Source organism: Arachis ipaensis, chromosome B2 (genome assembly GCF_059453495.1).
Source record: "Arachis ipaensis isolate K30076 ecotype BB chromosome B2, ASM5945349v1, whole genome shotgun sequence".
NCBI lineage: Eukaryota > Viridiplantae > Streptophyta > Magnoliopsida > Fabales > Fabaceae > Arachis > Arachis ipaensis.
The window spans coordinates 35,767,453-35,775,664 of record NC_142437.1 but is presented as its reverse complement, the minus strand read 5'-3'; the positions used below and the strand labels follow the sequence as shown (position 1 = coordinate 35,775,664).

General features: G+C 40.5%; 1 non-coding gene across 1 annotated transcript; it reads right to left on the bottom strand.

Moving 5' to 3' along the window:
* Positions 1-807: 807 nt before the first annotated feature.
* On the bottom strand, positions 808-915 carry LOC148573581 (small nucleolar RNA R71). The gene has a single exon (XR_015906341.1). It is a non-coding gene; the product is annotated as a small nucleolar RNA R71 (small nucleolar RNA).
* Positions 916-8,212: the final 7,297 nt, after the last annotated feature.

Sequence of the window (8,212 nt, the reverse complement as noted above, 5' to 3'; positions counted from 1 at the left end):
CTTTTTCAAAAACTATTTTTGAAATTTAACTTTAAATTTTAATTTTTAATTTTCGAAAATCCTCTCACCTCTCATCTCCTTCTATTTATTGATTCATTTACTGACACTTCTCTTCATCTCATTATCTCTGCTCCCCTCACCCTTGTGTTTGGATTCTCCTCCCTTCTCTTTCTTTACATTACATTCTTTTCTTCTTCTACTCACAACAAGGGAACCTCTATACTGTGGTAGAAAGGATCCCTATTATTATTTTTCTGTGCCCTTCTCTTTCATATGAGCAGGAGCAAGGACAAGAACATTCTTGTTGAAGCAGACCCTGAACCTGAAAGGACTCTGAAGAGGAAACTAAGAGAAGCTAAAATACAACAATCTAGAGACAACCTTACAGGAATTTTCGAACAGGAAGAAGAGATGGCAGCCGAAAATAATAATAATGCAAGGAGGATGCTTGGTGACTTCACTGCACCTAATTCCAATTTACATGGAAGAAGCATCTCAATTCCTACCATTGGAGCAAACAACTTTGAGCTTAAACATCAATTAGTTTCTCTGATGCAACAAAACTGCAAGTTTCATGGACTTTCATCTGAAGATCCTTTTCAGTTCTTAACTGAATTCTTGTAGATATGTGATACTGTTAAGACTAATGGAGTAGATCCTGAAGTCTACAGGCTCATGCTTTTCCCTTTTGCTGTGAGAGACAGAGCTAGAATATGGTTGGATTCTCAACCTAAAGATAGCCTGAACTCTTGGGATAAGCTGGTCAAGGCTTTCTTAGCCAAGTTCTTTCCTCCTCAAAAGCTTAGTAAGCTTAGAGTGGATGTCCAAACCTTCAGACAGAAAGAAGGTGAATCCTTCTATGAAGCTTGGGAGAGATACAAGGAACTGACCAAAAAGTGTCCTTCTGACATGCTTTCAGAATGGACCATCCTGGATATATTCTATGATGGTCTGTCTGAATTAGCTAAGATGTCATTGGATACTTCTGCAGGTGGATCCATTCACCTAAAGAAAACGCCTGCAGAAGCTCAAGAACTCATTGACATGGTTGCTAATAACCAGTTTATGTACAATTCTGAGAGGAATCCTGTGAGTAATGGGACGCCTCAAAAGAAGGGAGTTCTTGAAATTGATACTCTGAATGCTATATTAGCTCAGAATAAAATATTAACTCAGCAAGTTAATATGATTTCTCAGAGTCTGAATGGAATGCAAGCTGCATCCAACAGTACTCAAGAGGCATCTTCTGAAGAAGAAGCTTATGATCCTGAGAACCCTGCAATAGCAGAGGTGAATTACATGGGTGAACCATATGGAAACACCTATAATCCCTCATGGAAAAATCACCCAAATCTCTCATGGAAGGATCAACAAAAGCCTCAACAAGGCTTTAATAATAGTGGAAGAAACAGGTTTAGCAATAGCAAGCCTTTTCCATCATCCACTCAGCAAAAGATAGAGAATTCTGAGCAGAATCCATCTAGCTTAGCAAATTTAGTCTCTGATCTATCTAAGGCCACTGTGAGTTTCATGAATGAAACAAGGTCTTCCATTAGAAATTTGGAAGCACAAGTGGGCCAGCTAAGTAAAAGGATCACTGAAACTCCTCCTAGTACTCTCCCAAGCAATACAGAAGAAAATCCAAAAGGAGAGTGCAAGGCCATTGAAATGACCATCATGGCCGAAACCACAAAAGAGGAGGAGGACGTGAATCCCAGTGAGGAAGACCTCCTGGGACGTCCAGTGATCAACAAGGAGTTTCCCTTTGAGGAACCAAAGGAATCTGAGACCATCTAGAGACCATAGAGATTCCATTAAACCTCCTTACACCTTTCATGAGCTCTGATGAGTATTCTTCTTCTGAAGAGAATGAGGATGTTACTGAAGAGCAAGTTGCCAAGTTCCTTGGTGCAATCATGAAGCTGAATGCCAATTTATTTGGTAAAGAGACTTGGGGAGATGAACCTCCCCTGTTCACCAATGAACTAAATGCATTGGATCAATTGAGATTGCCTCAGAAGAAACAGGATCCTGGAAAGTTCCTAATATCCTGTACCATAGGCACCATGACCTTTGAGAAGGCTCTATGTGACCTTGGGTCTGGAATAAACCTCATGCCCCTCTCTGTAATGGAGAACTTGGGAATCTTTGAGGTGCAAGCTGCCAGAATCTCATTAGAGATGGCAGACAACTCAAGAAAAGAGGCTTATGGACAAGTAGAGGACGTGTTAGTAAAGGTTGAAGGCCTTTACATCCCTGCTGATTTCATAATCCTAGATACTAGGAAGGATGAGGATGAATCCATCATCCTTGGAAGACCCTTCCTAACCACAGCAAGAGTTGTGATTGATGTTGACAGAGGTGAACTAGTCCTTCAATTGAATGAGGACTCCCTTGAGTTTAAAACTCAAGGTCATCCTTCTGTAAACATGGAAAAGAGGCACAGTAAGCTTCTCTCAAAACAGAGTCATGCAGAGCCCCCATAATCAAACTCTAAGTTTGGTGTTGGGAAGTCTCAACAATGCTCTGAATATCTGTAAGGCTCCATGAGAGCCCACTGTCAAGCTATTGACATTAAAGAAGCGCTTGTTGGGAGGCAACCCAATTTTTATTTATCTAATTTTATTTTTATTTTATTGTTCTTTCATGTTTTATTAGGTTCATGATCATGTGGAGTCACAAAATAAATAGAAAAATCAAAAACAGAATCAAAAATAGCAGAAGAAAAATCACACCCTGGAGGAAGGGTTTACTGGCGTTTAAACGCCAGTAAGGAGCATCTGGCTGGCGTTCAATGCCAGAACAGAGTATGGATCTGACGCTGAATGCCAGAAACCTGCATAGAACTGGCGTTCAACACCAGAAACATGCTGCATCTGGGCGTTGAACGCCCAGAACAAGCATCAGTTCGGCGTTTAAACGCCAGAATTGCATGCAAAGGCATTTTACATGCCTAATTAGTGCAGGGATGTAAATCCTTGACACCTCAAGATCTGTGGACCTCACAGGATCATCTCAGGATCTGTGGACCCCACAGGATCCCCACCTTCCCTCCTCATAATCCTAGATTCTTCCACATCTTCTTTTTCTTCTATTCTTTCTTCTTTTGCTCGAGGGCAAGCAACATTCTAAGTTTGGTGTGGTAAAAGCATAGTTCTTTTGTTTTTCCATAACCATTGATGGCACCTAAGGCCAGAGAAACCTCTAGAAAGAGGAAAGGGAAGACAAAAGCTTCCATCAAGGGTCTATAGCTCAGTGGTAGAACATTTGACTGCAAATCAAGAGATCCCTGAGATACCTCAGGGGATACATTTTTCTCCACACAATTATTGGGGACAACTAAGGGTGGAACATCAAGAGCACTCAATCATCCTTCATGAAATTAGAGAAGATCAAAGAGCTATGAGGGAGGAGCAACAAAGACAAGGAAGAGACATAGAAGAGCTCAAGGACATCATTGGTTCCTCAAGAAGGAAACGCCACCATCACTAAGGTGGACTCATTCCTTGTTCTTAAATTTTCTGTTTTTCGTTTTCTTATGTTAAATGTTTATCTATGTTTGTGTCTTTATTACATTATCATTAGTGTCTAAGTGTCTATGCCTTAAAGTAGTGAATATGAATCCATAACCTCTCTTAAATGAAAAATGTTTTAATTACAAAAGAAAAAGAAGTACATGAGTTTCGAATTTATCCTTGAACTTAGTTTAATTATATTGATGTGGAGACAATACTTTTTGTTTTCTGAATGAATGCTTGAACAGTGCATATGTCTTTTGAAGTTGGTGTTTTAGAATGTTAAATATGTTGGCTCTTAAAAAAATGATGACAAGGAGACATGTTATTTGATAATCTGAAAAATCATAAAAATGATTCTTGAAGCAAGAAAAAGCAGTGAATACAAAAAGCTTGCAAAAAAATGGCAAAAAAAAAAAAGAAAAAGCAAGCAGAAAAAGCCAAAAGCTCTTTAAACCAAAAGGCAAGAGCAAAAAGCCAGTAACCCTTAAAACCAAAAGGCAAGGGTAATAAAAAGGATCCCAAGGCTTTGAGCATCAGTGGATAGGAGGGCCTAAAGGAATAAAATCCTGGCCTAAGCGGCTAAACCAAGCTGTCCCTAACCAAGTGCTTGTGGCGTGAAGGTGTCAAGTGAAAACTTGAGACTGGGCGGTTAAAGTCAAGGTCCAAAGCAAAAGAAGAGTGTGCTTAAGAACCCTGGACACCTCTAATTGGGGACTTTAGCAAAGCTGAGTCACAATCTGAAAAGGTTCACCCAATTATATGTCTGTGGCATTTATGTATCCGGTGGTAATACTGGAAAACAAAGTGCTTAGGGCCACGGCCAAGACTCATAAAGTAGCTGTGTTCAAGAATCAACATACTGAACTAGGAGAATCAATAACACTATCTGAACTCTGAGTTCCTATAGATGCCAATCATTCTGAACTTCAATGGATAAAGCGAGATGCCAAAACTATTCAAGAGGCAAAAAGCTACAAGTCCCGCTCATCTGATTGGAGCTATGTTTCATTGATAGTTTGGAATTTATAGTATATTCTCTTCTTTTTATCCTATTTGATTTTTAGTTTCTTGGGGACAAGCAACAATTTAAGTTTGGTGTTGTGATGAGCGGATAATTTATACACTTTTTGGCATTGTTTTTAGTATATTTTTAGTAGGATCTAGTTACTTTTAGGGATGTTTTTATTAGTTTTTATGTTAAATTTACATTTCTGGACTTTACTATGAGTTTTTGTGTTTTTCTGTGATTTCAGGTATTTTCTGGCTGAAATTGAGGGACTTGAGCAAAAATCAGATTCAGAGGTTGAAGAAGGACTACTGATGTTGTTGGATTCTGACCTCTCTGCACTCAAAGTGGATTTTCCGGAGCTACAAAACTCAAAATGGTGCGCTCTCAACAGCGTTGGAAATTAGACATCCAGGGCTTTCCAGCAATATATAATAGTCCATACTTTGGCCGAGTTTAGACGATGCAAAAGGGCGTTGAATGCGAGTTCTACGCTGCAGTCTGGAGTTAAACGCCAGAAACACGTCACAAACCAGAGTTGAACGCCAAAAACACGTTACAAACTGGCGTTCAACTCCAAGAATGACCTCTCCACGTGTAAACTTCAAGCTCAGCCCAAGCACACACCAAGTGGGCTCCGGAAGTGGATTTATGCATCAATTACTTACTTTTGTAAACCCTAGTAACTAGTTTAGTATAAATAGGACTTTTTACTATTGTATTAGGGATCTTTGATCCGTTTTATGCTATCTTAGACTTTCATGGGGGCTGGCCATTCGGCCATGCCTGGACCATTATCACTTATGTATTTTCAAACGGTAGAGTTTCTGCACTCCATAGATTAAGGTGTGGAGCTCTGCTGTTCCTCATGATTTAATGCAAAGTACTACTATTTTCTATTCAATTCAACTTATTCCGCTTCTAAGATATCCATTCACACCTAAGAACATGATGAATGTGATGATTATGTGATGCTCATCATCATTCTCACTTATGAACGCGTGCCTGACAAACACTTCCGTTCTACATGCAACAAAGCTAGAATGAGTATCTCTTAGATATCTAATACAGGGGACCGAGTCCGAGTTATTAGTATCTTCGTGGTATAAGTTAGAACCCATGGATGGCCATTCCTGAGATCCGGAAAGTCTAAACCTTGTCTGTGGTATTCCGCGTAGGATCTGGGAAGGGATGGCTGTGACGAACTTCAAACTCGCGAGTGCTGGGCGTAGTGACAGACGCAAAAGGATAGTAAATCCTATTCCAGTATGATCGAGAACCTCCAGATGATTAGCCATGCCGTGACAGAGCATTTGGACCATTTTCACAGAGAGGATGGGATGTAGCCATTGACAACGGTGATGCCCTTACAGAAAGCTTGCCATGGAAAGGAGTAGGAAGGATTGGATGAAGACAGCAGGAAAGCAGAGGTTCAGAGGAACGAAAGCATCTCTATACACTTATCTGAAATTCTCACCAATGAATTACATAAGTATTTCTATCTTTATTTTCTGTTTATTTATTATTATTATTCGAAAACTCCATAACCATTTGATATCCGCCTGACTGAGATTAACAAGATGACCATAGCTTGCTTCATACCAACAATCTCCGTAGGATCGACCCTTACTCACATAAGGTTTTATTACTTGGACGACCCAGTGCACTTGCTGGTTAGTTGTGCGAAGTTGTGAAGTTATGTTTGGACCATGGTATTGTGCACCAGTTATTGGCGCCATTGCCAGGGAGAGAACGAACAACAAATTTTACAACCTCAGAGTAATAATTTTTATACCAAGGTCTATGAGTGGGCTCTCTTGTTTGCTCCATCCTCTTTTTAGTGATGGGCTTGTCCTCTTCAATGAGGATGTCTCCCTCTATGACAATTCCTGCTGAATTGCATAGGGCGCAGATGACTTGGCCACAACTTCATAGAAGTGGTCTTGATGGACCTTTGAGATGAATCTCTCCATCTCCCATGACTCAGAGGTGGAAGCTTTTGCCTTCCTTTTCCTCTTTCTTGAGGTTTCTCTGGCCTTAAGTGCGATTAATGGTTATGGAAAAACAAAAAGTAATGCTTTTACCACACCAAACTTAAAAGGTTTGCTCGTCCTCGAGCAAAAGAAGAAAGAAAGTAGTAGAAGAGGAAGAAAATAGAGGAGATGGAGGGAGATATGTGGTTTGGCCAAGGGGTAGAAGTAATGGTTGTAATGTGTGAAAATGAAGGAGTGGTGAGGGGTTTATATAGGGTGGGGGGGAGGGTTAGGTTTCGTGTATTAGGGTTGGGTTTGGGAAGGAAAAAGGGTTTTGAATTTGAAGGTAGATGGGGTTTTGGGGAAGAGTGAATGAGGTGATTGGTGAAGGGTATTTGGGAAGAGATATGGAGGTGATTGGTGAAGGGTATTTAGGGAAGAGTGTTATGAAAAGGTGTGAAGAAGAGAGAAGAAGAGGTGGGGTAGGTGGGAATCCTGTGGAGTCCACAGATCTTGAGGGTCCCTGCTCTATTTAGGCGTGTAAATGCCTTTAAAGTGCAATCCAAGCGTTTAACGCCAGACTGCTGCTTGTTTTTAGCATTAAATGCCAAGCTGTAGCCTGTTTCTGGCGTTTAATGCCAGACTGTAGCCTGTTTCTGGCGTTTAACGCCAGCTTGATGCTTCTTTCTGGCGTTAAATGCCAGTCTGATGCTTCTAACTGGCGTTTAAACGCCAGTAAGCTCTTCCTCCAGGGTGAGCTGTTTTTAATGCTGTTTTTCGTTCTGTTTTTTATTTTTCAGTTGTTTTTGTGACTCCACATAATCATCAACCTAAGGGAAACATAAAATAACAATGGAAAATAACTAGATATAATTAAATAACATTAGGTTGCCTCCCAATAAGCGCTTCTTTAATGTCAATAGCTTGACAGTGAGCTCTCATGGAGCCTCACAGATAATCAGAGCAGGGTTGGGGCCTCTCAACACCAAACTTAGAGTTTGGTTGTGGCTTCCCAACACCAAACTTAGAGTTTGGTTGTGGCCTCCCAACACCAAACTTAGAGTTTGAATGTGGGGATTTTGTTTGACTCTGTATTGAGAGAAGCTTTTCATGCTTCCTCTCCATGGTTATAGAAGGAGAACCTTGAGTCTTAAATATAAGGTAGTCCTCATTTAACTGAAGGACCAACTCTCCTCTGTCAACATCAATCACAGCTTTTACTGTGGCTAGGAAGGGTCTTCCAAGGATGATGGATTCATCCTCATCCTTCCCAGTGTCTAGGATTATGAAATCAGCAGGGTGTAAAGGCCTTCAACCTTTACTAGCACGTCCTCTACTAGTCTATAAGTCTGTTTCATTGATTTGTCTGCCATCTCTAGTGAGATTCTTACAGCTTGTACCTCAAAGATTCCCAATTTCTCCATTACAGAGAGTGGCATGAGGTTTATCCCTGACCCCAGGTCACATAGAGCCTTCTCAAAGGTTATGGTGCCTATGGTACAAAGTATGAAGAATTTTCAAGGATCCGGTTTCTTCTGAGGTAATGTCTGCCTCATTAATGCATTCAGTTCATTGGTGAACAAGGGGGTTTCATCCTCCCAAGTCTCATTACCAAATAACTTGGCATTCAGCTTCATGATTGCTCCTAGATATTTAGCAACTTGCTCTTCAGTGATGTCTTCATCCTCTTCAGAGGAAGAATATTTATTAGAGCT